The sequence below is a fragment of the Globicephala melas genome, chromosome 20 (genome assembly GCF_963455315.2).
Source record: "Globicephala melas chromosome 20, mGloMel1.2, whole genome shotgun sequence".
In the NCBI taxonomy this organism is placed as follows: Eukaryota; Metazoa; Chordata; class Mammalia; order Artiodactyla; family Delphinidae; genus Globicephala; species Globicephala melas.
In genome coordinates, this window is record NC_083333.1 from 46,762,283 (window position 1) to 46,789,903 (window position 27,621).

Sequence of the window (27,621 nt, forward strand, 5' to 3'; positions counted from 1 at the left end):
GCTTATAAAACCATAAACTTGCTGATACTGTGCCAGTTCTGATCTGAAACAGGCCAGGCAAGTTTAAAAGGGCGAAAAGATGCCACCAGTGCTCAGAAATGGTGGAGGCCAGATAAAAGCTTAGGACACTTAAATTCACTCATTATACAGAGAGGAAACTGAGGCCCAAGAGGAGGGTGGGACCGATGACCAGTGACAGAGTTGGGTTACATCCGGGTCCCTGAATCCCAGTCCAGTGTCACCTCTTGCTGCACTCCATCTGAAGTTTGCTCAGAACCAAAGTCACTGTTTGCTTTTATCATGAGAGGTTTGTTTACTTTGGAATCTCTTTCCAGCTGCAGGACCAGAAACTAAAATCAGAGACCAATAAAGAAGAGAAGGGTCCTCCTGCAAGTGTTTCTCCTTGCTTCCTAATTAAATGTCAGTGACCTCACTTCTCCCTCTCCTGATTGACACCCAGCTGTGGGCTTGCTTGGCTCAAGGAAGAATCATGGATCTGTGAACTTTGGCAGAAGGTAGGGACCTCATCTCACTCAACCGACATCTAGAGAGACTCTCCATCTGCTAGCGTCCTGGTCCAGCTGCCTCACTCATAGAGGAGACTGAGTCCCAGAGAGGAAGGGTAACTTGCTTAGGGTTTCCCAGCTAGTAAGCAGCAGGGCTAGGCCTGGAATACAAGTCTTCTGCGTCCAAGGTCAGTGCTCACTTAAAAAAAAAAGTTTTTAAAATAAAATTCTCTTTTAAACTTGGACAGGGAGAACTGTAGCATCCATGGGACCCTAAATAAAATTCATTTGTTTAATGCATTCATTCAACAAATACTGATGAGTGGGATATGCCAATATATGATTGCCTGGCAGCACTAAGGAGCCATCAAGGTTTGAGGTCATGAATCTAAAGTGTGAGCTGCCAGCCTAGCTGAGCATTTTTCTCGAACTTCATTCAGGTACATGGGGTCAGGTGCTAAGTGAGCAGAGAGTCAGATCTAACCAGGGTTGTGATATTGCCAAAGGAGTGTGATAAAGGAAGGGGACAAGAATTGAGGGGATGTAAAGAAGTGAATACGATGAAAAATCATAGGATTTAAACGTGAATTTTATTATAAAAACTTTTTTTTTTTTAATTTCACACAACGAATTTTGAAACCGAGTTGTGATGCACGTTCAGGTTGAGATGGTAATATTGTCATCTTTGTTTGGAAGCTGTCTTGAGGGTGTTTGCTTGGGCAGGTGCAACTTGGAGACAGTGGAGGCTCTGCTTGATTTAAATTGTTGTTTGAGCCAGTGCTCGACCTGAGAGCCTCAGGACTTTCCTTCCTCCGGAAGGAGGCTTTTGAGACAAATCTAGGGGCTGGTCAAAGCTCAGGAGCTGCAGCTCAACTTCTAAAGCCCTTTTATAGTGTTATTTGTATAAGTAAATAGTTGGCTTCCTATTTCAGGGAGGGACATATTTGTCCTCAAGGCTGCCTCGTGTCCTGGGCAACCACCGGGGTGCTGGAAAACACAACTGCTCCTCTCCTGACGTTGTTTTGAAATAGCCAGGGCAATTTGGACCCTTCCACCACAAAAATCAATTGTATCCTGAAGCTGAAATGCAAGCCACCCTGCGTCCCCCACTCAGTTTTGTATTCTGTCCATCCCCTACCTCACTGTAGCACTTACTAAGAATCTGGCCTCCTTTCCACTCATTGTAGGAGCCCATGCGGATGATCTGCATTACTTAGTTTTCATTGATGTCAGCGGTGGTAATGATTAAGTGGAAACACCCCACCCCATTCAAACGTCTCCCTCTTCCCTGCTGATCCCCATTGCGAGAGAAAGTGCAGTGTGCCTTCCAATATTCCTCCCAGAACTTGTGGCTGGAGTGCAAGTGAGGTGAAACAGTGGAAAGCAAGTCCTCTTGATTCCAGTCACACCACGACCTTCCAGCAGCTCCAAATGTCAGCCTCCTCCCCAGGTGGATGCAGCAGTCTTTGGGAAAACTCAATGGATATTTCACTACCAATTGGTACCAAACAATAACTGAAGGTATAAGCAAAGCAGAAGTATATGCATATATAAAAGTGTACCAAGATGCATACTTCTGATGTGTTCTCTTTACATAAATTGTAACCCAGGATAAAAATTTTAATAAAGCAGAATTCTAGAATCCTAACTAATGTAGGATCTAGGCATGGGGGCAATCAAGAATGCTGTTACCCACTTTAAGATCCCAGTGTTCTGGGTTGCCTTTGACAAGAGGACATCAAAACAGTGAAGAATGATTGCCGATTGTTGTTTCAAAAACAGAACAATAAAAGGTAAGTCACCCCACCACCGCACACACATACACTTGCCCTCACATTCTCAATCCCTAGAATAGATCTGAAAAAGAAAAGCCCAAGAAATTCCAAGCATGCATACCTCCCCAGATAAGACAGAAAAGGAAGAAAACCAAACTTTTTAAAGTAAGCATTTTGATCTTCATGCAAACATGGAGTTAATCTTGGGACAGCTAAGCACAATTACACAGATGAATTCATTGTGTGAAATGGTCATTGAGCGTAGAGAATGTTAGTGCCAGTTCAGAGTCCAAGCTCTGTAGGGGTCATACCTGAATCTGCTGAGCTGAGCACATGGAAACCTCAGTGTGCATTCAGGCTTGACCACTCTTCTTAATTTATTTCAGAGCTGCTCACTGGGGTGGCTTCAGGAAATGCAAATAGAATGTCCATAGTGGTGTTTGAAGACTGCAGGGTTTTGATGCATGTTCAAATGAAAATATAAATAAAAATCTCTGTGCCTGTATTTACATGGATTAAAGTTGTTCTTAAGATTATGGTCTGGGGCTTCCCTGGTGGCCCAGTGGTTGAGAGTCCGCCTGCCGATGCAGGGGACACGGATTCGTGCCCCGGTCCGGGAAGATCCCACATGCCGCGGAGCGGCTGGGCCCGTGAGCCATGGCCGCTGAGCCTGCGCGTCTGGAGTCTGTGCTCCACAACGGGAGAGGCCACAACAGTGAGAGGCCCGCGTACCGCAAAAAAAAAAAAAAAAAAAAAGATTATGGTCTGATATTTATAATCCTTTACTCTTCCAACTGGTTTTTATTCAATTTTATGCATACAGAGAGGACACAAGCAAAGCACTAGATTGGGTGTGATGGTACCCAGGTTCTAGCTCCAGTTCTGTTTAAAGTCTCCAGGAATCCTGGGGTACTTCCTCCTTGACTCTGGGCCTTCACACTTATAAACTGAGGAGTTTGGACCACATGGTCCAGCTCTAGTTCTGAGGCTACAATTTAGTGGAATTTGGAAACACCATTTCACCTCCAGGATTTTATTTTGAGCAAACGAGAAATATTTTTACAATGTAAAATGCATGTGACTCTACAGCCTGATGGGCCTACCAAACCCACAGACTTAGGGCCACAGTTGGAAAGAACTCAAGTCCCTGTTCCAACCAAGAGAAAATTCTAAACATCAGGTATCATCCTCCATGGTGAATGTGTAAAAGTCAGTACTACAAAGGAACTACGTTATTGAGATGATTCTCTCCCTGTTTATAACCATAAAATATTTGCACTGAAAGAGTCCTTAACAAGCATGGAGGCCCAGAGAGGTTAAGCAACTTGCCCAAGACACACAGGCAGCAGGAGGGAGTCAGGACCAAAATGTAGGTCTCCTCATTCCCAGCCTGGTCAGGACTCCTGCATGTGCCCTTCAGAGTTAGACAATTTCACCTTTAGAATTTTTCTTTCCGGGACTTCCCTGGTGGTCCAGTGGTTAAGAATCTGCCTTCCAATGCAGGGGACATGGGTTCGATCCCTGGTTGGGGAACTAAGATCCCACGTGCCACAGGGCAACTAAGCCTGCACACCACAGCGAAAGATCCCACATGCCGCAACGAAGATCCCATGTGCTACAACTAAGATCTGACACAGCCAAATAAATAAATTAATTTTTAAAAAAAGAATTTTTCTTTCCATATTCACCAGTACCCTTCACGGGGAATGGAAATGTTAATTTTTATTTTTTAGAGTTAATCTTGTTGAAATCCACTAGAGAAATGAATATTGATGAAAAATTCACAGTTGCCTAATCTTAGGACAGTTTCACAACAGAAATGATGAAGGTCTTTGTTCCAAGCTGTCCCTGCCTCATCACCAGAAGCCGAGGAACCAGGAGACAAGAGAAGGAAAGGGGATCCCAGGATTTCTCAGGCGCAAGCAGGAGCAACCTCAACTGCGGATGTGTGTGCTGACTTTCTAAGTCTGAATCAGAACAGGGTCCTGGCCTGCTGATGGAGCTTGGGCCTATGGAAAACAAGCTGGTCTTGGAATAAAAAACAAACCCAGGTATGTCCCACAATGTCCACTGATCTTGCATTTTTGGGAAAGACTCCCATTTCCAGCATTCTCAAATGTTTGAGCCACCAACACACGTCCCCCCCAAATCAAAGCTTATGCACAAGGCACCACACCTCTACTCGAATGCACTCGAATTTAGGGACCATATCTGCTACATGTCCACCAGGGAGAGGTGGCAGGGCCTGGAGGCAGGGGGAGGAATTGTCAGCTGAAGCTGATGGGAGTTACACTGGTGGAAATAGCTCACAACCAGGGGAGCCGAGTTTCACTGCTGTTGAGCTGTGTGACTTGGGCAGGAAACTTATCCTTTCTGTTTCCTCATCTGTTAGGTGGGGAGAATCATACCTCCTGAAAGCATCGTTAAGGGAATTGAAGGAGAGAACATGTTCCCTTCCTCTCTCCCTTTCCTTAGCAGGATCTCTACTGAGAGATTCTACCATTTACTGAGCACCCACTAGGTTGCTCAGCTAGTGGGTGCTCAGTAAGTTCAACTTATCTTTACAACTGAAAGTGTTTTCACACATGTCAGACATGGAAAGATATGGTACCCGAGGTAGGATGTCACTTTGACACCCAACCCTCCCCCAACCCAAACCAGTATTACGGTCATTTGTGAAACAGTGGCATGGCACGTGGTTCACTTGTATATTCTCTGGTGTCTGTAAGATGAACTTCCCTCTTTCTCTTTTCCTTCCCAGTTCCCACTGTATTCCTAGCGCTCTCTCCTGTAGGTGATGCTTAGCCCTAACCCTTCTTACATAGGAAAAGCAGCTTCCCATATCTGAAAGAGGAGGGACCGCACTGGACTTGGTGAGACACCCTGTCTTCCAGCCCACATGTCCCCTTCTCACTTTCCCATACACACGGTCACCCACATAGCTCCTTCCATCCTCACGCTGGTCACTGCTGGCCATCAACAAGGTGCAGGTGCAGAAAGAAGTGCCTGTCAGGGGTCAGCCTGGCTCTGCCACGCACTGTGTGACCTAAGCCAGTCCACATTCTCTCTCCGAGCCTCAGTTTCCCCACTGGGAAAAGGAAGGATCTGGATGAGGTGCCCCTCCAGGGCCACTCCAGCGTGGCCTTCATGTGATGAGGGTTATCTTCCACCAGAAGATGCTTATTTTCCCAGCTCCCAATGTATAAGGACTCCTCCACTCACTCTAGGTGGTTCAGACTTTGTTTAAAAAGGATCTCATTTTACCAGGTTTTTGAGGCCAAAATTATCCCAACGTCAGCGGCTAAAAGCAAATCAGATCAAAAAGCATCCATGTGCCTCATGTGAACACAATTTCTGCTTTGAACCTTCTGCCAAGTCTAGGGCTTATCAGCCAAAGTGTATGTGAATTACCATATGAAAGAACTCTCTTGGATCCTATTTAAAAGAAGCCTCTTTTCAATTTAGGTAAGAGAAACACCCAGTCCTCCAGAAAATACATATAAATTTTTGTCTACATGTCCAAACAGAGTTATGGCCACAGAAGATGTAATTATCTCCTTCTGGGATAAAGGAATCTTCCAGCTACGAGGGAGAACCAAGAAGCCAGAACGTCCTGCTCGAGACGGCAGCAAGGCCACCACAGAAGGTTGTCCACATTGTTCACTGCACAAGGTGCTCCACTGTTGAGAGGGGAGGGACGTTGGAGGAGAGCCTGCCCTCCACTATCCAAGCCACGTGCCCAGTACGAGATTACGTCAGGTCAAAGGGAGGCGCACCTCTTGGGAATTCAGCAATGGCAGCGTTGATGCTAGCAGACAGCCTCCAGCCTGGAGAAATAGGCCTTTCCTCTGCTTAGAATACATCATCTTCCAGAGGCTCATGGCAAGAGGAGACTGCAGAAAAGCAGAAGTGAAGGTGGGGTCCTGGGGTGGGTGTGAGGAGAAGCTCCTTCTGGAGACCATCTTAGTGTCTGGAGGGGCATGGACCCCCAATGCCTCGCAGTCGGCTTCCAAAAGAGCACTTGAAAGAACCCAGTGAGACTGCTCCCCACTACCCCTGTCCTCCACTAACCCTCATTTAGGGTTCAGCCCAGGCTTCCCTGACCTCCCAGCTGATGCCAGAGTCCCTGGTGTAAGTTCTCAGAACAGCTTTGTTTTTCCTCTATAAGGTTCATGTGGCACTTTGCAATAAGATGTGTGTAAGTAGTTTGATTCACCTCTGTCTCCCCGGCCAGACCGTCAGCTGTACGAGGCAGATTGTGTTGGGCTTTGCTCTTGGATCGCCAGCGCAGCGTCCGGGGCACAAAGCAGGAACAAAAAAAGGATGGAAATTGTGTGAATGAAAGGGCAGGGGTCTTGCACTTTTGCAGCCCTTCCTGTTTGGGCTCAGAGACATGCAGTCTCCATGACCTAAGCCCTGTGCCCAGGCCTAGGGGACAGAGACTAGAGAAGATACACCCAACCCTGGCCTGGCATCCAAAACACACATGAAGACCAATAAAAATACAGCTTTACAAGTTCACCCCAAGAGACTTGGGCATCTAGGATTTGTATGTTTAACAAGGTGCCCCAGGTGATGCCAAGCTGCCTATTAGGGTTGAGAATCCACAGGTGTTGTTGCCAATAGGTGTAAGGAACCGAAGATACCAAAGCGCAGGAGCCGAGGGCCCACCTGAAGGCTCACGGAAGGTTTTCTGGTGGAAATGACACCTCAGCCAGGTCTTGATCAAAGTGAGTGACATGGAGAAAGGAGAGAAAGGCTTCTGGGTCAAAGGAACAGCATGAACAAAAACAGAGACCGGAGACCGCGTGAGGCACGCTCATGGGTAAGGGCAGTGGGATTGAACCAAAATGACAAGAGTTCGGGCTCCTGGTAGAAAACCAAGCACAAATCACCCACTACTTAACTGGGCTCCCAGAAACTTCTGGGTGGGGAGCCCACATTTCAGCAACCCACAGAGAAGTTCTTCTGCACCACCCCCCCCCTTTTTTTTGCGGTACACGGGCCTCTCACTGCTGTGGCCTCTCCCGTTGCGCAGCACAGGCTCCGGACGTGCAGGCTCAGCAGCCATGGCTCACGGGCCCAGCCGCTCCGCGGCATGTGGGATCTTCCCGGACCAGGGTACGAACCCGTGTCCCCTGCATCAGCAGGCAGACTCTCAACCACTGCGCCACCAGGGAAACCCTGCACCCCCTTTTAATGCAGGCCCCATTCCTATTTTTGGTTCCATTTACCTTCTTTTCTTATCTTCTTTCTCTATGGAGACTGTGGCCTTATAGAATAGCCTTCTGAGCCCAGTGCCATGAGGGCAGTATTGCCAGGGCCTTCCTTGATAAATAGGCTTGACTTAAGAACTCCAAGTTGTCCTGGCTAGAAATAAGAGATTGCTGAAGCTGACAAAATGGCGGCATCCGCAGCCAGCAGCTATGGCCATGGGTGTCCAGTATGGCAACAAAGGGTCATCTTACTTGATAAAGAAGTGATGACTGGAGCACGACGGTCAGGCCGCAGGGGGACCTGCACATCATGATTCACCTGTCTTTCCTGGACCCAGAATGGGGGCGGTGGGCTAAGACTGGAAATGACGGAGGGGATGCACATGGGATGGGAGGGCAGACCCTCAATGACCTGCCTTTCCTGGAGTGGCCGCAGTCCACGAGCCGGGGGCTTCAGGCTGTAGGAACCATCTCTCGCCCCCACCCTGGGCTCCCATCCATCCTTCCACATCTTTCCACTGCCTCCTCTCTCCTCGCTCGTTCCGTCCTCTTCTCCCCTCCTGCACGGTTTGGTCCACGGGCCTCAGCTGGGCTGGCAGGCACGTGCTCCCCCTTAAGTGGACTTTTTAAACTGGACTTTTCTACTGAGGCTGGCTGTTGCCTGGACAGGTTTTCTAAGACCCGCGAATATGCTGCAGAGAGGAAGGGAGAGTCCTGGGCACATTTCCCCCCACTTTGGAGGGAAAGGGAGGTGGCCCGTAGGAACCGGTGTGGATCTGAAGTTCTCAGCGTCCGCGCCAAGCTGTGGAGCAGGCGTCTTCTGAGAAATGCCCATGCCACAGTTCAGTGCCGCCCCACCGGAGCCTGAACTATCTTGTCTGCTGTCCAGTTACAAATTAATCTCTCGGCATCAGTGATTAACTTACTCGAGCCACAGGAGCTGCTGAACCAAAACAGCCCCTTGGGGTGAAGAGTGTCCAGCGTCGTATGGTGTGTAGCTCTGCCTGTGACCCTCCTCACTCTGGGCCTTGTGCTGTGTCAGCAGGGGAACCGGGAGGCCAGGGTCCCACTCTGGGCACTGCTGCCCTGGAACGCTCCCCCAGCCCCTCAAAGTGGAGATCCGCACAGCAAAGGGCTGGGGTTTGTTTGTCCAGTATGTTTGTCTGCAAGGAAGGTTTTTAAAATGGGGTTGGGGTGGGTATATCCTCTGGAGACAAATGCCACCCGAATACAACAGGCTGGGACTGATATGGAAGAATGGGGAGCCAAACTTAGGGATTTGACGGATGTTCAGGGAACTTACGGGTCATCTCTTAGAGTATAAACCGTCACAGTGGGAAGAGGCCCTGGAGATCATCAGTCGCAACTTCCTAATCCTACAGACACCAAGAGAGAGGGCTTGACTCACCAAAGGTCCCACTTTAGAGCCAACAGGAGAGAAAGAACACATGTCAAGCTGTGTGTGTTTGTCAGATGAAGGCTCATTTCTTCACCACCGTGAGGATAGGCAGCATACCACTCTCTTTGGAGAAAAGACCAGGGAATCCTTCCATACAGCACTTGTACCATTTGAAGGTCTCCAAAGTAAAGTTTCCCTGGTTTTTCTGAATAATCCTGAAAAATCTGGTCTCACTTCTTAGTTCCAGGGCTTTTCAGCAATTTAAAAATGATGGCTTTATTCACCTCAGTGGTCATCCCCAGAAAACCCATAATCCCCGTCTAACCATGAGAAAAACATCAGACAAACCCCAACTTAGGGCCATTCTATCAAGAACCTGACCAGTCCTCCAAACCGTCAAGGTCATCAGAAACAGGGGAAGCCTGAGACACCATCACAGGTCGGAGGGGCCTAAGGAGACAACGATAATTGAATGCAATGAAGTGTCCTGGATGGGATCCTGGGACAGGAAAAGGACGTTAGGGAAAAAGTAGTGAAATCTGAATAAAGTGTAGAGTTGAGTTAATAGGAAGGTAACAGTGCTGGCTACTTAGTTGGAACAAATGTACCACAGTAGGTAAGATGTTAACAATGGGGGAAACTTGGGGATGGACGTATGGGAATTCTCTACTATCTCAGCAACTTTTCTATACATCTAAAACTTTTAAAATAAGGCATTTATTTAAAAATTTTTAAATAGTGCCTTTTGATTTACCTCAGACTGGAACATTTATGAGATGTTTAATCACAGTGCCCATAACGTGGTAGGTGTGGAATAACAAGCATCTGAGAGAGGAAAGCAGGAACAGGGAGGGAGGGATGGACAGAGGAGAGACAGAGCAAGAAGACAAGGTGACACGGAGGAGGAAGACATCAAGGTACAAACTACAAAAGTAACTGTAACCATCCAGCCACCAATGACTGCACAAACAGAAGGTGGTACATTCAGAGTGGAGTATTATTGGCCATAAAAACGAATGGAGCCCTGATCATTGCTACACTGTGGATACACCTTGGAAATATCACACTGAGTGAAAAAAGCCAGACACAGAAGGCCACATTACTGCATGATCCCATTTATGTGAAATGTCTAGAAAAGGCAAAACCACAGGACAGAAAGTAGATTAGTGGTTTCCAGGGATTGGGGGCAGGGGAGGTGGCAAATGACTGCTAATGGGCAAGGAGTTTATCGCGGGGCTGATGAAAATGATCTGCGATTAGATGGTGGCGATGGCTGCACAACCTTGTGAATATACTAAAACCACTGAACTGTCCCCTTTAAAAGGGTGAATTTTATGGTGTGAATTACATAATAAACTAAAACATAAAATGAAAATGTTAAAAAGTCAATACAACTTAGTCTCTTCCTTCAAGGAGCTCCGGGTGTGCTGGGGGAGACTGTTTCGGTCCAGGCAAATGTAAGCGTTTCCCCTTGTCTATAAGCTGCACGGGACAGGAGCTGTGATAGTTTTGTTTACTACTGATCCCAGCACCCAGCACAGTGCCTGGCCCCTAACAGGCTCTCAAGAAGTACTTACTGAATGAAAGATTGAGTGTGTGAAGTCCTACGACGGTTACAAGGTCACAGAGGAGACACTAAAGGTGCTCAGAAAAATCCAGGGTGCTCAGAAAATCCACAGGCTGTGACGTGGACAAGGTTGACCGTCCCAGGACACCATAAAGATTTTCAAAGCCCTCCCCTGCGACTAATCCATGTGACCCTGACTCACCAAGCGAAGTCTGACAAAGGCGCCTCCTTCCAGCCCACTGCCTACTCCTTCTCCCTGGGACCCCTTCCTCTGGATACCACAGACTTGCAGAAGCCTGAACCGGTCTAGACCAGCTCTGCTCTGCTCAAGGAGCTCACAGTTTAGAGAAAGAGGTGTATATGCGCACACTCCGCTTCTGATTGCTGTGTGCTGAGAAGGAGAACAGAGGCCAGTGCCAATGGCAGTAGGGGGAGCAGTTCATGAGCCTGGGGCAGAGGCAGGTCCCCAAAGGCTTCCCAGAGGAGGTGACATTTCAGCATGAGGGGCCTTGAAACACGAGGAATGGATTGATTCTGAAACATGATTTCTGGGTCGGTATATCTCCACTCTACCTTTCACAAATGGTTGTTTGTTTTCCTGTTCCTCCTTCCAAGGAGGGCTTCATAGATCCTTAGAGATAGCCTTTAATATCATCACCAAAGCCCCCATAAGTCCCCCAACGTGACTCAGCTACCCAAAGGTAAGTGCCACAAAAAATGAAAACTGCCTTTTGACTTTCTTGAGCCAGAAGGAAGTGAATATTTTTGAAAGTCTGGTTTCAAGTGCCTTAATACTGGGCGGCTGAGCCTGGCAGTGGAGTGTCATTGACATGTGAGTGACTTGGCAGACCGCTCTCCGTCACAAGCCCAACCAGCGGGGAAGGAAATCTGCAGAACTATGCACTGTAGTCTTGGCAGAATATCAGAGCCGGAGGAGCACAGGATTTGCAGTCAGACAAAGCTGGGTGTGAAAAACAGCCGTGCTGCTCACCAGCTGTGTCCTCTTAGGAAAAACCCGAGTGAACTTTTTGGCCAACCTAGTACAAATCCTGAGCTCAGTTTGCTCGTGTGTAATATGGCGATATAGTCCCCAGCCACCTTGGGTTGCTCTGAGAGTTAAAAAGGATAGTGTGTGCAAAGCATCCTGGTCAATAAAAGTCCCTCAACAAATTGCAGGTATTATTTTTCATTGTTTATACAATTATGTTATATAGAAACACCTTGTCAATTTGGAGGGTATTTGAAAAATTTCCATCCCCAAACTCCCTCTCACCTTCCAGTTTATTCTAAAACCTATTCAAAGAACAGACTGAGCTCTGGAATTTTCTCCTGGGCTAAACTGCCAATGGAGTTTCTATACCGTTTCATAGTGAGTATTTATAATGAAATTACAGAACCACAGACACTGAATTGGAGACAGGGAAGCTCCTCTGCCTTTTAGCCTTGCCTGTAAAACAAAAACACAAACACAGCCTCAGTGGATATGCTGAGGATGAGAGGTTTCGTCCATAAAATATCTCAAGTTTTAAGGTGAAATCTGATTTCAGTGACCATCTCTTATCGTCTTCAGCATTGCCTATTGCACTCCTTTAAAGTAATACCATGTGGTTGTATAAACTCACATGATTTAAACAGGAGAAAAAGAGAAGGAGAAGGGGGAGGGGGAGGGAGGGGGAGGGAGAGAAAGAGGAGGAGGGGGGAAAGGACAGGCATTGGTGCTTTTAAAAACACCCCAGGTGATTGCAATGTGCAGCCAGAGGCCCATTGGATGGGGCCAATTCCCTTTGGCACCTACCCTATACCCTCTTGGTAAAATAGTAAACAGGAAATACTTGCTTCCTCAAGTCTCCGTACAGGCCTGGTTGGGTTTAATAAAATTGCACCAGCCTGACATTTATTGTACTTGATGGATATGGCTGGATGCCACACGCTTATTGTGAAGCATCACCAGGAACGCTGGGAACCACAACAGATCAAGGACAAGGCTGTGTATTTGCCTTTAGGTGTTAATGGAGGAGCCCAAGGCCTCAGCCCAGTGAGGGTTGCTGTTTAAACACTGGCTGATCTACCAGGGGTTTCAGATATTCACTGGACACTCTAAGCTGTTGACCTGATCACAGACACCACATCCAAAGAAGTAAGTCAAAAAAATTTTTTTAAGAATTTTTAAAATTAAAGCCTAGTTGTTTCTTTTCAGCTTTCTGGATTGCTGCTTTCAAGTTGTTTCTTGGGGACGGTTCTTGGTTTCCTCTTTGTTCATGTAACCACTAGATGGTGCACATTACAAAATATTAGTCTGGAAGCAGGGCTGCATTTATCATTTTTGCAGTGACCAGAAGGGAATCAGAGGTAAGGTTGCCAGATTGAGCAAATAAAAATAGAAGACTCCCAGTTAAACTTGAATTTCAGGTAAACAAATATTGCATGGGACACACTTACACTAAAAAATTATTCGTTGTTTCTCTGAAATTGAAATTTAACTGGATTGCCTGTATTTCACCTGGCCATCTTAATCAGAAGGGACTTCAGGGAGTAAGTAGATAATCTGTGGCTCTCAGCTTAGTCAGATACTAGAATTTTTGGTGGCATACCTGAAGGGATCAAGAGACTCAAAGCAACATGAAACAAGCCAGCAATTATTACAACACAATCTCAACACCTATAGTGTGACACTGTCTTCAGGGTCCAAAGCCCTAATGGCTAACCCTCAGCTCCCTGACTTGCCCCATGTCATTGTATGCATCCAGCTGTTCCTGCCCTGTCACACCTCTCATGTAATCAAGGCAAACTTCTGGAATACTCCAGCAAAGTCCGTTGCTTTCTTTGGCTTGAATGCAGCCTTACCCTATGCCTCCTAGCTTTTAAATTAAGCTGGACCTACATTACTTTGAGGCACACAATCTCAGTGTTCAATTTGACAGAGAATGGTGTTTGTCATTTGTAAGAAAAGCAAGTTTTACACGTTGAACAATTTGGTGGCAAACATGAAAAGTTTAGTGCCCATAGCAGACCTCCCTTGGCCAGCCTCAAGTTTGATGCCTCATCGAGAAGAAAGCAGGCACTTTACCTGCATTCTGAGTTCTTTCTTGACACAAATTGGCCAATCTCCCTGCTTGACCACAAGCTTTCTACAGGCAGGGACCATCTTTATAGCATCCTACATAGAGAAAAGCTGAAGGGCAACCTTGAATACACATGCACTTGAAGTCCCCTGAATCACTGTTGCACTCAATGCACTTTCCAGACAGACTGGTTGTCCCAGTTGTGTAATCCAAGCTGTGGTCCACCCGGTCTCCCTGCACGGCAATTGGGTCCCTGCAAAGAAGAAAGAAGGAAGGAAATGGAGAAGTTAGAGTTTGCAAAAGTGAACCTTAAAGGCTACCCAGCTACAGCCCACTCTTATATCTGACTGTTCTCTGCTGAGGGGGAGAGGAAGAGCTGATCGTCAGAAATCTGTCACAAACCCACTCTTAGGATCTAGTTTCTTCCCTTGCAAGATGATTGCTTGCAGGAGTAGATACATGGGAGAGTATATAGGTGACACAAGCCATCCTTTTTTTCCCATCACCCCCCCCCAACACTTGCCTAGATCTGTTTCCTTTGAACAGCTTTATTGAGATACAATTCACATATTTAAAGTATACAATTCAATGGTTTTTAATATATTCACAAAGTTGTATAACCATCATCACAATCACTATTAGAATATTCTCATCACCCCAGAAAGAAACCCCCTACCCACTAGCAGTCTCTCACCACTGCTCCCACTTTCCACCCCCAGCCCTAAGCAACCATTAATCTACTTTCTGTCTCTACAAATTGACCTGCTCTGGACATTTCATATAAGGGGAGTCATATAATGTGTGGTCTTTTGTGTTGGTTTCTTTCACTTAGCATAGTGTCCTCCAGGTTCCTCCATGTTGTAGCATGTGTTAGTACTTCATTCCTTTTTCTGCTTTTATTTTATTTATCCATTCATCCATTGATGGGCATTCGGCTTGTTTCCACTTTGGGGCTATTGTGAATAATGCTGCTATGACCCTTCATGTACCAGTTCACAATCCATTCTTGACTCTGCTCCAGATCTTGTGAAACATTGAGAAGGGTCAACTCTCTCTTGTTTCTAGAAACTCATTCAAAGTAGAGCAGTCCCATGGAGATGTTGCCTCCACCATAAGAACAAAAAGAGAATATTCATTTAGCTGGAGGAGAGGGGACCCCCGGGGGCCAGGGACCTCTTCTTGGTAGATTCCTGACAACTTATGTGAGCTCATGGGCTCTGAGAAGTTTGGAGAAGATCATGAGGTTTTCCATCTGCAGAATGGGTACATGATCCCTTTGCTTCCTCCCAGCAGCCCCTCATTAAGACATCCACATCTAGTGAAATTTGGGTCCTAAAGTAACACCATATTTAAACAGCCTCATGGGAATGGTCAGACAGTGACATGTATGGGAGATATCCTGAATTCCTTAGGTCAACACATGGATAAGGGTGAACAGGAAAAGAGCCTGCATTTTTCAGATTTTCCTCACAACCCTCAGGGCATAAGGGTCCTGGAGAGGAAGCTGAGCACTCCTCCGGGGGAGGGGAAAGGAGGAGTCAAGATTGACTGGAGTGAGTCACCCTTACTTCCCTGCTGAGAGGCTCCTCCGACCCCGGAACTCTGTCCATCTTCCTGGATTCATTCCACACACCCTACTGAGCACCTTCTGTGTGCCAGGTGCTGCAAATAAAAATGCCATATCGCTTGGCAAGTGAGGAAACTAAGACTCGAGTTCCCAAGACAACATAGCAAGTGATGCAGCAGAAATTTTAACAGAAGCAAGCTGACTACAGGGAAGCCATTACAGAAACTTCAACAATGATGAAAATAATCTCCTACTCTCAAGGAGACTGTAGTGAGGAGAACAGTAAATAAACAAAAAATTAAATAGACACAGATTTGTACCACAGGTGAGTAACACAGAGAAACCCTGGGGTAAAACCGAGGGGACTTAAACCAGTGGTGGGAGGAGGGGAACACAAGGTGGTCAAGGAAGTTCCCCCCAAGATAATGAGGTTTGAGAAACAAGGACGAATCTACCAGGGAAAGGAGGGGAAGAAGGGTTTCCTTGCAGAGAGAGAGCAGCAGATACAAAGGCTCCAAAGTGGCAAAAATTGTAGCTGTAAGAAGTCTGTAAACAGTCAATGATTGGAGCAGAGGGTATGAGCAGCCATCCAGCTTGGTGAGTGATGGGCAGGGGTCAATAACAAAGGGACTTTCCTATCACACCGGAAGTTGGATTTTATTCTGAAACTTATGGGAAACCATTGGAGGGTTTTAAACTGAGGTGGGGAGGGAATCTAGAACTGTACCAAGTTTACTTGGGCAACATTGTGGATCACAGATTGGAAGGGGCACAGGCAGAAGCTACAAATACTCACAAACCTTTTTCAAAGCTGCTGGGGTCTGCAGAGTGTTCTCCAGGGAAGTCGCACTGCTCTCACGGTGGGGTATCCCTCCATGGTCTTCCTGGGTCGGCTCCTGTCGTCCTCTTCTTGTCCTCACCTTGTTGGAGTAGACTGCTGTGTAAAAATCCTAAGAAAACTTGCTTTATAGGTAAAATTTCTGAGTTTTTGTGAGTTTGAAATGTCTTTATTGTGCCCTCACTCTTTTTTTGTTTTTTTAAAAATTTTATTTATTTATTTGTTTATTTTTGGCTGTGTTGGGTCTTCGTTGCTGTGCTAGGGCTTTCTCCAGTTGCTGCGAGCAGGGGCCACTCTTCATTGCGGTGCGTGGGACTCTCACTGTCACGGCCTCTCTTGTTGCGGAGCACAGGCTCCAGACGCGCAGGCTCAGTAGTTGTGGCTCAAGGGCCCAGTTGCTCCGCGGCATGTGGAATCCTTCCATACCAGGGCTCAAACCCGTGTCCCCTGCACTGGCAGGCGGATTCTCAACCACTGCGCCGCCAGGGAAGCCCGCGCCCTTACTCTTTCCCTCAGAACTTTTAGGCATTGCTCCACTGTCTCGTGATGATTGCAGTCTGTTTCTTTCCTTTGATCTCACACTCGAAAGAGTGAGCTTGTGCTTCTCATCCTCTTGAGCATTATACTTCAGCTCTACCAGCCTTCTTGTCGTTCCTTGCACATATCAAGCCACCTACGACTTGTTCCCTCTTCCTGGAATTTTCTCCCCAACTCTGCTCATGGCTGGCATCATTTCATTAATCAGGTCTGACCTCAAATGTCAGCTCTGAGAGGCCTTCCCTTACAAACCTAGCTAAACTAGCAAATACTAGATGTGCAAAAAAGATTTATCAAATTAATTTAAAATGATTAATTAATTAGTTGATTCTAACTAGGATTCTGTGGGAATATTTTAGAAAGGAGGTAAGTGTTTGGACTAGGCCACATTTGCAATCTAACTCATTTTCAGTTGGCTATGTATATGGGAAAAAAATGAATCTCTAAGTCCTACCTCATACAATACAGAAAAACTTATTCAGGTGGCTTATAAATCTAAATATAAAAGAAAAACTGATAAATATTCTAGAATAAAACAAACTGTCTTCATGGCCTTGGAGGATTCTTTTCCTTTTTTTAATTATATTTTTATTTTTGTCTGTGTTGGGTCTTCGTTGCTGAGCGTGGGCTTTCTCTACTTGCGGTGAGCAGGGGCTACTCTTTGTTGCGGTGCGTGGTCTTCTCACTGTGGTGGCTTCTCTTGTTGTGGAGCACGGGTTCTAGGCGCACGGGCTTCAGTAGCTGTAGCACGAGTGCTCAGTAGTTGTGGCTCACGGGCTCTAGAGCGCAGGCTCAGTAGTTGTGGCGCACAGGCTTAGTTGCTCTGCGGCATGTGGGATCTTCCCGGACTAGGGCTCTAACCCATGTCCCCTGCTTTGGCAGGTGGATTCTTAACCACTGCACCACCAGGGAAGTCCCTTGGAGGATTCTTAAACAGGACACAAAAAGTACTAACCATTAAAATAAAACAATAAACTGGACTAGATTAAAATTTAAAACTTCTATTCATTAAAAGACACCATTAAGAGAGTGAAAAGGCAAGTGAGAAAAGATATTTGTGATATACAATACACAAAGGACTCATGTTTAGAATGTACAAAGAACTTTCACATTTAATAAGAAAAAAGGAAGACAACTCAATAGAAAAATGGGCAAAAGGCTTGAACAGGCACTGCACTAAAGAAGTTACCCAAGTGGCCAATAAACATAAAAATAATGCTCAATTTCACTATTCATCAAAGAAATGCAAACTAAAACATAATGCAATACCACTATGCATTCAGTCTTAGTCTGTTCGGGCTGCGGTAACAAAATACCATAGACTGAGTGGCTAATAAACCACAGAAGTGTTTTTCTCACAGTTCTGGAGGCTGGGAAGTCCCACAATGTAGGCACAGATTTGGTATCTGATGAGGACCCACTTTCTGGTCCATAGACTGTGCTTTCCAGCTATAACCTCACATGATGGAAGAGAAGAAGAATATCTCTGGGGCCTCTTTTATAAGGGCACTAATCCCATTCATGAGCACTCTGCCCCCATGACCTAATCACCTCCTAACGGCCCCACCTCTAAACACTATCAAACTGGGGGATTAGGTTTCAACATATGAATTTTGGGGAGACACAAACATTCAGACCATAGCACTTACCAAAATGACTAAAATGAAAAAGAGAAATGATACCAAATGTGGGCAAGTGTGTGGAGTTTCTCAGGCTCTCATAGTCTGTGGTGGTTATGTATACTTATCAACCCCTTTGTAAATAGCCACTAAAGCTAAGCACATGCATATCCTTTGACTTAGCAATTTCACTCCTGGGTAAATACCCAGGGGAATTGTGTATATATGTCCTTTTGATGATGTTCATCAAAACATATTTACCAAAAGAATGCTCACAGCAGAACTATTAGTAATAGCCTAAAATGGGAAACTACCAAAATATCCCTCAACAGTAGAATGGATAAATAAACTGTGACATAGTCATAAAATGGAATACTATTTAGCAATAAAATGTGAAAATTAATAAAGGGAAACCTCACAAAAGTGGAGTCAGGAAGCCAGAAGGGGAGGCTTCACCTACATACCTCTCCACGTCAGTACAGATCCCAACAGGAAGGGGTGTATTTTGCATCTTCAGCAGGAAGTTGACACTAATTTACTACCACCAGCAGGAGAAGGAAAGATTTTCTCCTTGACTGGCAACAGCTCTGCCAGTGAGAGATTGTCACAGCCCAGCCAATGAAAAGCCATTATACTTTGAACTCCCAGTTTCCTCCAATGGACTTTTTGTTTATAACAGACCCCTCCCAGCTTCCCCCTTTTCCTCTATAAAAGAGTTTCCTCTGCTTTATTGGACTCGCATGTGGTTTGCCATAGTTACATGTCCCAAATTGCAATTCTTTGCTGCTCTTGAATAAACCTGTTTTGCTGGTAAAATAACTAGCTGTTTTATTGTTTTACGTTAACAGAGAATAAATGAACTATTGTTATGTGTGAAACATGAATGAACCTCTTAAACATATACTTAGTAAAAGAAGCAATACACCAAAGATTTTATATTCTATGATTCCCTTTATAAAAAATTCAAAAACAGGCAAAATATATTAGTTATCATTGCTTTCTGTTGGGGTGGGTGGATAGTAAGGGACTGGATAAAACTGGGAGAGGGCACCGAGGGGATTCCTGGGATGCTGGTAACGTTTTAGCTTTTGATCTAGGTGCTGGTTACATAGCTGTATTCACTTTGTACAAATTCACCAATCTGTACATTTATGATTTGTTCAGTTTCCTCTATATATGTTATATTTCAATTAAAACTTTGCTAAAGAATTGTTGTAGGGATTAGATAAGATAATAAATTAAAGAACTCAGTTCAGTGCCTATGACCTGCACCCGTTAATTTTTTTTTTTAATTAGCAGTAATCTATTTATTTATTTATTTTGGCTGTGTTGGGTCTTCGTTGCTGTGCGCTCGCTTTCTCTGGTTGCAGTGAGCAGGGGCTACTCTTGGCTGCGGTGCGCGGGCTTCTCATTGCAGTGGCTTCTCTTGTTGCAGAGCACGGGCTATAGGCACACGGGCTTCAGTAGTTGTGGTGCACGGGCTCAGTAGTAGTGGCTCACGGGCTCTAGAGCTCAGGCTCAGTAGTTGTGGCGCATGGGCTTAGTTGTTCCGTGGCACGTAGGATCTTCCTGGACCAGGAATCGAACCCGTGTCCCCTGCATTGGCAGGCGGATTCTAACCACTGTGCCACCAGGGAAGTCCCCACCCATTAAATGTTAATTGTTAAATTTCATAGTATAAATAGTGACCAGTGACCATGATGAACCAAAGTGAGACACTCATTTAGCAGTACAAAAAGTAAATTTTAAAAAAATGGGCTCTACCCATTAAGATGGCCATAATCAAAAACAAATACAAACAAAGCTAGAAGATAAGTGTTGGCAAGGATATGGAGAAATTGTAAACCTTGTGCAGTGCTGATGGGAATGTGAAATGGTGTAGCTACTGTGGAAAATGGATGGCAGTTCCTCAAAAAATCAAACATAAAATTAGCATATGATCCAGCAAGGCCACTTCAGAGTATACACTCAAAAGAATTGAAAGCTGGAACTTGAACAGATATTTGTACACTGAAGTTCAAAGCAGCATTATTCATAATACCCAAAAGGTGGAAACAACCCAGTATCCATCAACAGATGAATGGATAAACAAAATGTGGTAATACACACAATGGAATATTATTCAGCCTTAAGAAGGAATGAAGATAACAAAAGAACAAATATTGTTACTAAATAATAAAATCCTCTCCCCACTGCTCTGCAATATTATCTTTGTCATAACTTAGTAAATTAAGTGACCTATATGTGTTGGTCTGGTTTTAGACTATTCTATTCTATTAGTCTATTTGTCTATCCTTGGGCCAAAATGCCACACTGTCTGAGTTACTGTAGATTTACAATCGGGCATGTTACATGGTAGTGTGATCCTTCCTGCTCTGTTCTTCTTCAAGATTGTCTTAGCTATTCTTGGCTCTTTGTATTCCATATATATTTCAGACTCACTCTGCTTATCAATTTCCATTTTAAAATGCTGGCTGGAATTCTGATTGGAATTGCATTGAATGTATTAATCAATGAAAGAATAGCAACCCCTTGAACTAGGAACTATTATTATCCCCATTATAGAGATGAGAAAACTGAGGTTTGGAGAGCTTAAGTAACTTGCCCAAGATCACATGGCCGGAATTTAAACCGCATGCTGCACTTTTCCATGTCTGACTTAAGAGCCTTCACATTGAACCATTCCTTCCAAGTAGACTGAAGTATTTCTACTACTTGTATCACCACACATATATTAAGCCTCTGAGGACAGAGATTATATCATCCATGTTTGTATCTCCTTAGCTCCTAGACAGTGCCCAGGACTAAGAAACTGCTCAGTAAATATCTATTAAGTGATTTGTTAAATGAGTGAATAAGTAAGAGAGTGAATCACTAGCTTCTGAGAGCATAATTATATGCTGACAGCTAAATACATTTGTATTTGTCCCTTAGATACAAACATCTGAAATAAACAAATAAACATCAATCAAAGCAAATTTTTTTGGTTACATTTTAACCCCTGAGGGCCTGAGTCTTACCACAATAACTCAGATCCAATGTAGAATTTTGTCCCTGAAGATGACATCAAAGGATAAGTGTTGGTTGGGAGCAGTCATGTTCCTTGACATTCACCTAACTGCCATTTGATTTCCTCTAAGCCTCTGTCCAACTTGTTCTCATTTTGATCCAACTGTTATGACTGAATTGGAATAACAGCTGCAGTGCCATATGATTGACGTTGCTAGGTACAAGGGGAGCTTGTTGGATTTGGACTGCTCTGCATCACTTCTCCTCCCTAACATCACCCTAGTTTCCTTTATTGGAATCATCTCTTCTGCACCAAGCGTAGTTTGGTGGGTCCTACCTACTCCTAGCTATGAGGTGAGCAGGTGACCCAAGCTTGACCGATCTGATGTTTTTTCCCTGGGATTGGAATTTTCAGCAGAGAGCAAATAAGCAGGGAATGGCTGCAGCACCATCTCCACCTTGGCCGGCACTGATTGGGCAGCTCCTAAGGGGGTCACTGCTGAGGTTTCCCAGCCATGATTCCCAGTCTCCTTCAAATTTCTTTTCTGCTTAAGTTGGTTTGAGCTTCAACAAAAAGATTTCTAACTGATACAGAATCTAATGCCAGAAGTGGGATATTGCAAGGCTACAGGGAGATATTTGGGTGAAGGGAAAGAGTTGATATGAGAATTTAGTAATTCTTTTTTATGTCCATAGTAAACTATGTAACCCGTTGCCTATTAAGCCTTGAGATTCAGACTGTGTGCTTCCTGAGGCTTCAACATTAAGAATACTGTAAGAAAATTTCAGATTTGGAGTGCTCTGAGAACCTCTTCAGCAAGATCTTCCAAGAAAGATCAGATTAATTCACCCACAAGTAAAAGAGGGAATATCTCTAACTGTCGCTACTATCCATGGCATTAGCCAAAAGCAAATAAATCGGAATCCCATTAACTTTTTAAAAAAATTTTATTGAAATATAATTGATTTACAATGTTGTGTTAGTTTCAGGTGTACAAAAAAAGTGATTCAGTTAGACATATATATTCTTTTTTAGATTCTTTTCCATTTTAGGTCATTACAAGATATTGAATATAGTTCCCTGTGCTATACAGTAGATCCTTGTTGTTTATCTATTTTATATATAGTAGTGTGTATCTGTTAATCCCAAACTCCTAATTTATCCCTCCCCTGCCCCTTTCCCTTTGGTAACCATAAGTTTGTTTTCTATGTCTGTGAGTCTCTTTCTGTTTTGTAAGTAAGTTCATTTGTATCATTTTTTTAGATTCCACATGTAATGATATCATATGATATTTGTCTTTCCCTGGTTTACTTCACTTAGTATGTTGATCTCTAGGTCCATCCATGTTGCTGCAAATGACGTTATTTCATTCTTTTTTATGGCTGAGTAATATTCCATTGTGTATATATACCACATCTTCTTTATCCACTTATCTGTTGATGGATACTTAGGTTGCTTCCATTCTTGGCTATTGTAATAGTGCTGCAGTGAGTATTAGGGTGCATGTATCTTTCCAAATTATGTTTTTCTCCAGATATATATGCCTAGGAGTGGGATTGCTGGATCATATGCTTACTCTATTTTTGGTTTTTTAAGGAAACTTCATACTGTTCTCCATAGTGGCTGCACCAATTTACATTCCCACCAACAGTGTAGGAGGGTTCCCTTTTCTCCACACCCGCTCCAGCATTTATTATTTGTAGACTTGATGATGGCCATTCTGACTGGTGTGAGGTGATATCTCATTGTAGTTTTGATTTGCATTTCTGTAATAATTAGCGATGTTGAGCATCTTTTCATGTGCCTGTTGGTCATCTGTATGTCTTCTTTGGAGAAATGTCTATTTAAATCTTCTGCCCATTTTTTGATTGGGTTGGGTTTGTTTGTTTGTTTGATATTGAGCTATATGAGCTATTTGTACATTTTGGAAGTTAAAATCCCTTGTTAGTAACATGATTTGTAAATATTTTGTTCCATTCTGTAGGTTGTCTTTTCATTTTGTTAATGGTTTCCTTTGCTGTGCAAAGGCTTTTAAGTTTAATTAGGTCTGATTTCTTTATTTTTGTTTTTATTTCCATTACTCTAGGAAATATTGCTGCGATTTATGTCAAAGAGTGTTCTGTCTGTTTTCCTCTAGGAGTTTTATGGTATCTGGTCTTACATTTAGGTCTTTAATCCATTTTGAGTTTATTTTTGTATATGGTGTTAGAGAATGTTCTAATTTCATTCTTTTAAGTGTAGCTGTCCAGTGTTCCCAGCACCACTTGTTGAAAAGACTGTCTTGTCTCCATTGTATATTCTTGCCTCCTTTGTCATAGATAAATTGACCATAAGTGTGTGGGTTTATTTCTGGGCTTTCTATCCTGTTCTGTTGATCAATATGTCTGTTTTTGTGCCAGGACCATACTGTTTTGATGACTGTAGCTTTGTAGTATAGCCTGAAGTCAGGGAACCTGATTCCTCCAGCTCCATTCTTCTTTCTCAAGATTGCTTTGGCTATTGGGGGTATTTTGTGTTTCCATACAAATTTAAAAATTTTTTGTTCTAGTTCTGTAAAAAATGCCATTGGTAATTTGATAGGGATTGCATTGACTCTATAGATTGCCTTGGGTAGTACAGTCATTTTAACAATATTGAGTCTTCTAATCCAAGAACACAGTATATCTTTCCATCTGTTTATGTCATCTTCAATTTCTTTCATCACTGTCTTATAGTTTTTGGACTATTAACTTTTTAAGGGCATCATTTTGCCAAAGAAACCTCAAAGCTGGCCTACAGTGGTCTGTGAGAGTTATCTCCAGGCCCCCAAACTCACATCACAGGAAGAGAGCTGCTAAAACAGTGCAGCCCCCAGAAGAGGCATCCTTCATGATGTACGTGTCATATGGTCCATGAAGGACAATTCACGGAAGAGACAAGCAGGAGCCACAGAGGGCAAAGGGGAGCCTTCCAGAGGGAAGAACTGGGGAAGATATATACTTGCTGCTGGAGCAGGTCGTCCATGTAGTTTCTGGCAGAATATGAAATGTACTATGTATGGACAGATGACCATTGAGAGTTGTTTCCTGTTCTTTTCTTTTCCAAATGAGAGTTTTTAACTGCAATTACCCTGTCTCTCTCCATTACAGTTTACTGAGTGCATAACAGTGGTTAAATTTACCATTTAGCCTCAATGGACCACATATGACCAAAAGAGCTCCATTTACGAGGTTCTATTCCAGAGAACCAGACTGGGTAAAACTATAGCTTGTCATTTTGGGAAAAGAGGTTGCCTGTGTTTATGTAGAGTGGGTATTTTTTTTTTTGCGGTACACGGGCCTCTCACTGTTGTGGCCTCTACCGTTGCGGAGCACAGGCTCCGGACGCACAGGCTCAGCGGCCATGGCTCACGGGCCCAGCTGCTCCGCGGCATGTGGGATCTTCCCTGACCGGGGCACGAACCCGTGTCCCCCGCATCGGCAGGCGGACTCTCAACCACTGCGCCACCAGGGAAGCCCGAGAGTGGGTATTTTTGAAGGTGTATTTATGGGGTATAGGTGAGAGTGGATATTGAGTAGGTAAAGGGGGTGGACTGTACTGGATAGATGTTGTTTATGCGACTCAGTATCCACTCACTTTTCTTCTGATAAAATAACTCCTTCATAAAGCAATTATACTCCAATAAAGATGTAAAACAAAAAAAAAAAAAAGGAAAAAACCTCCTTCAAATGTGGTTTGGTTGGCATCATGATCCTGCCCCCCACATCTAGAGATGGGCCTTGATCCTCTTCGGCCAGTGTGTCTTATCCCCTGGCTATATAAAGAGAGCCAATGAAATGTGATACCTATGCTAAGTCTGGAAAGAGAAGAGCCCCTCACTGTTCTCTCTCCATCTCTCTTCAACAGAAGTTACTGGAAAGAGGACCTGCCTTCCTCTGGATGGCATCTTAAGATGTGAGGCTTGTGGTCACTGGGGGAGATGGGGAGGAGCTGGCCCTTGGTGACGTTGTTAGAATCTAATCTTCCCCTGAATCAATCCTACCTCAGACCTTTTCAGTTATGAAAGTTGAGAAATAGCCCCATGTGGTTTAAACCAATTTGAGTTAGGTTCTCTGTCACTTGCAGTGTAAGAAGTTCTATCAGGTACACTAGCTGGATTGGTGCTTTTATCTTTTAATAATAAAACCTGTTATTTATCAAGAGCTTTATGGTTTAAAAAGCATTTGCATAGACAGACCTCTTGATCTTGTCACCTCTCTTGTAGGGCAGTCAGACCTTACGGTATCATCCTCTTTTTACTAGATAAGGAAACTGGGATGAGATTCTACTTTGCCCAAAGACACCCAGCCAGAAATTAGAGGAGCTGGAGCTTGGACCCAGGTCTGACTCCAGGAAAAAGTTCCCCGTTGCAGCAGAGGTTGCTCAGAAGCCATCACAAAATGTAGCAAGTAAAACAAGATAGACAAGCACCCAACCCACCTGATTTCCTCTTCACCTCAAATTCTCCACAGCAGAGCCTGGATATCAGTTCCTGAGCACCAGCACACTTGCTTCTGCGGGAGGGGAAATGACTCCATTTAAGATATCTCTGGTGCAGTCAAGCGGGAGGTCATTTTCCCCTGTGGTTTCATTGATTTTATGACAAGGGCGTCTGTGATCTTAGTTGGAAGTATTTATGCATCAAGGAGAGAAACTCGGGGGACTCAGTCGTGTCTGTAGGCCAGTCACTCCCAGGAACCTCCTTAATTTAGGGATTCCTCTCCCCTGGCCCCCCTTCCTCTCTCCATCTTCCTTTACACAGGGCAGGGCTGCGTGGGTGATGTATTTTTGAGACTGGAGCTCCAGAGCCCACGTGGAGGAGTAAATTACAAGTGAATGCACCTCCAGGATGGGGCAGCCTCCCTTGCCCTGGCGGCACTTCAAAGCTTCTTGAAAATTCTCCAAGGAGAACAGTCTTGGGGGGTGCTTCGTGCAAACCTCTCATGGCTCTGCCGGACACCTGCGCAAGGATTCTCCGTGATATGCAGGCTTTCACCCATTTGTTTCTCAGGCATTTAGCCACGCCCCTTGGCAGAAGGAGGCACTGAGACACAGGGAGGCCGAGGCTGTAAACTGCAGATGTCCGTGCGGGATTCCGTCTGCCCATCTACAAACGGCCAGGATCGTGTCTTGTCTATCTTTGAATTCTCATCTCTAGCACAAATTATGGCCATAACTGGGACCCAGTACCTTTCTGTGGAAAGGGTGGACTATTTTGTTATCCTGGTCTTTATGCCAAGTTTGATTAAAGTCCAATTTGAATTTCCAATTCCATTAGGCCACAGAGAACAAAGAATTCAAGATGTTCATAGACATGGGGTAGTGTCCAAACTGGCTCCTCAGTAACTTCCAGACGTCCAAATAAAACACTTTACATTAGTAAAATTGCTTACAATTTACAAAGCCCCTTTACTTATATCCTGGCGTTAATCTCTACAACCCATGAGGCTGGCATAGCGATGCCCATCTCAGAGATGAGGAAACTGAGACACAGAGAGGTTGGGTAATTTGCCAAAGTCACACAGCTGGTAAGTGACAAAGTCAGGACTCAAACCCAGGTCTTTTCATTCTGAGTCCAGTGTTCTTTCCACTGCATCATAACAAGGGGTGTATTTTTGTCCCTGACTTCTGAAGGTCCCTGGAGGGTCTACTGGAGAAGGAGGAAGATGAAATCAAGGATGAGAAGTCCCTGACTTCCTGGAGCAATGGAGAGGGAAGATGAGGGTTGTCTCCACGCTTCTCCCATTTCCTGAGCACCTAGTACATGCCAGTCTTCCAGCTACACGCATACCTGCTTCTAGGGGAAGATTTACAGGGAAGCTAAAGCTTTAAGGCCCTCCCTTGTTCAGACCCCTCTAATGGCCCTGGGTCATGGGTGCCATCAGTTCACTACACAGGACACCTTGAGATACCCTGAGCTCCTCTGTAGAAGAAATGTGATAGAAGTTTTCCAAATTTGACAACAACCCTGAAGAAGTGCCTGATGTTATGAACAATGAGTTGTGAAGCTGAATAATAAAAACCAAATTTTAATCAGCCATGCTAAGGAAAGACTGAATTATCATTGTCTTCTGACTATATAAAATATTACAAAATCTTTGTCATGCTGAGGAGTGATCAAAAATGTGCAGTCAAAATGTAGGAAAGACAGGGTTTTTTAAAAAATTAATTTTATTGGCGTATAATTGCTTTACAGTGTTGTTAGTTTCTACTGTACAGCAAAGTGAATCAGTTATACATATACATGTATTCACTCTTTTTTTTTTAAGATTCTTTTCCCATATGGGCCATGCAGAGTATTGAGTAGAGTTCCCTGTGCTATACAGTAGGTCCTCATTAGTTATCTTTTTATATATGGTGGTGTGTATATGTCAATCCCGATCTCCCAATTTATGCCTCGCCGCCTTTTCCCCTGGAAACCATAAGTTTGTTTTTTACATCTGTGACTCTATTTCTGTTTTGTAAATAAGTTCACTTGTACCCCTTTTTTTAGATTCCACATATAAG

General features: G+C 44.3%; 1 protein-coding gene across 6 annotated transcripts in view; it reads left to right on the top strand.

Moving 5' to 3' along the window:
- HEATR6 (HEAT repeat containing 6) overlaps nt 1-27,621 on the top strand; it is a 130,153-nt gene that overhangs the window by 54,312 nt on the left and 48,220 nt on the right. For 4 of the 6 annotated variants that reach the window (XR_011377046.1, XR_011377049.1, XR_011377050.1 and 1 more), the window contains 2 exons: nt 336-515; nt 12,467-12,600. The exons of 1 other annotated variant lie outside the window; for it this stretch is intronic. The gene's annotated coding sequence lies outside the window, so the exon portion shown is untranslated. The remainder of the gene's footprint in view (nt 1-335; nt 516-12,466; nt 12,601-27,621) is intronic. One more of the 6 variants, XR_011377047.1, reaches the window with a different exon arrangement.